Raw genomic sequence first — 2,501 nt, forward strand, 5'->3', positions numbered from 1 at the left:
GGTGGCCCTGAGGTCTTGCGGTCGCAGACACAGAGCTCGCGGGAGCGTTAGGGGCTGACCCATATGTCGCAGGGCGACAATCCGAAGGGAGTCGACGGCGTGTTTTGAGTTATGCAAACTCAAATCGGAGGTGTCGCTCCACACGCACGTCCACCTCCTTGTGGCTCTACTGTAAGGCATACAGTTAGGAAAGTTTTTGGTGCCGTTGCTCCCATCGCTCAAAGAGCGTTTCGTCATCTGTAGCGATTTTGCCAGGGGCGAGCACTACAGGTATTGTCCGCATTGCGGTTACACGAGAGCCACCTCGTTGAGCACGCAGACGAGTGCGATAAGCTTCCAACGGAAATCTTGTGGTACCAAGAAACGAGCTTGAAGATCTTTCCGTTCGGCAAGCCTAGCTTCCGTAATATCCGGGGGGGCCAATGATGTGGAGGCGTAACGATCGAGTTACCAGGTCCTTCGCTTCCACAGCGTGATCCGCCGGGCGGAAGCCATATTCCACACGAGGGTCAATGACTGACCGTGGATGAGCGCGCATCAGAGCCGCCTTACGGGCAGGTTCCAGCTGCCGCCTCTGTGACTTGTCGAGGTCATTGGTGATGACACCACGTCCCTCAGCTGATGAGAGATCAGGAAAATGACATGGAGTCCACAAGGCGCGAGCAGGGCTTGTATCACGCCGCTGGCGCAGCTCGCCTTCCTCGTCATTCCACCTGGGAAAAGGAGTGTCAGACTCGTAGTCGACCACCTCCACATCCTCACCGAGGTCACTCGTCACTGATAGCGTGCGCGGAGCGCGACGGTCGGGCTCATCGAGCCTAAAATTTACCACCCTCGATGCCGCGGACACACGGTCCGACATGGCACCGCGTGCGGAAGTCGAAGTTGGGCTCTGCCCGTGAGCGCTGTCGGAACTAGCGAGACTTTGAGACTTCGGTGTCATTGACACAGGGCTCATTGAGCACGAAAATCATTTCGTTCCAACGCAGTGTCTAACAGACACGCATGCCTCGTTGAGACAATAATCGATTGGAACTGTAAATGATCTCAATCTTAATTGGGGAGAGTTTAACGGGGTAACACATACCCTGGTAACAGGGGTGTCACACCAGATGGGCATGGTATGACCACACCCAAACAAGAATACGGTACGGGGCTGGATAGCCAATAGTTATACATTCATTTAGATTTTACTTACATATTTAGGAAAATATATGCAGTTAAAATTAGGCGGCTTTGCCGCAGATAAAAATAAATAAAGTCAGTTTTTATATTTTAATTGAATGTTAATTAGCCTTGGGCTAAGGTTGTAATTACTGATTGCGATCTGCTAACTCGTTCTTGTTCTGAGTTTAGAAAGAGAGGTCGGTGACCTAACCTACGGTTCCTCAAAGCGCAAAACTACGGCAGCCCCGCTGCATTATAGCAAAGTTCAACTAGATGTATTCAGGGGGCTTGCATAATATACCTGAGCATCCACAAATGAATGGTCAGATGGAACGCGCTGATTGCATGGTGAAACACGTTCTCGTAAGCATTCTTACGAGAAAGCGCGGTGCTGAAGCGAAATAATGCTCTCACTTGTTAAGTCAACGATGAAGACAATATACGTCTCGACAAGCTTAGAACAATATTTATATATAGTTAATTTTGAAAACCGCAATGCCTCCTTGACATCGCCACAAAGTGGATCCCATCTTGGCGAGAAAGGAGTTTGTCGATGGAATTCGCCTTGCTATCATCGCCCTGGCTATCGTAGCAAAATCACAGATTCCATATCAGCGAGATTGATAGTTATGTGGCGAATGTGCGTCGCTAAGGTCCGTGAAGATGAGCAGACTGTTACAACAGGTATCTGAGGTAGAGTTTATCCAACACGACTTCCACGTCGTGCTTTGTACATTGCAAAGCAATCACGAAGCAACGTTTTAAAGTGACCTTCACCTACCTGAATTTGGCTTGTAAAAATGTAGGTCGGGTGTGCTTACGTGCCTTTCTTTCGATGCTTGAAATAAGTACGATACTTTTCGTCCACTTACTGACTTTCATTACTAAGGTGCGGTCCTCATGGGGTGGGATACCAATCCTATCGTCCACTGCTGCTTTTAAAACCTATTATTCGACAGAACCAGTGATGCAGCGGGGCTACCGGAACTCTCTGCTTAAAGAAAGGTCATCGACTTTAAGCTCTATACCCGAACTAGGACGAGTGTAGCGGATCGCAATCCGCTTACCCAAAATTGTAAACAAGGCATTCAAAGTCTTGCGTTCAAAATTAATACTGCACGTATTTGCTTTATTTGCTTCATTTGCTTTATTTGCTTTATTTGCTTTATTTGCTTTATTTGCTTTATTTGCGTCAAAGCCGCTTATATCTAAAAACCATAGGTTTTTCTATTTAATTTAAAAAAACCTAATCAATATGCATAACTACTGGCAGTATTTCTTGTTACGGTGTAGCCACACCATTGTGTGATTACATCGACTTGTGTAATCCACAC

The sequence above is a fragment of the Plasmopara halstedii genome, assembly GCF_900000015.1.
Source record: "Plasmopara halstedii genome assembly, contig: Scaffold_3060, whole genome shotgun sequence".
Taxonomy (NCBI): Eukaryota; Oomycota; class Peronosporomycetes; order Peronosporales; family Peronosporaceae; genus Plasmopara; species Plasmopara halstedii.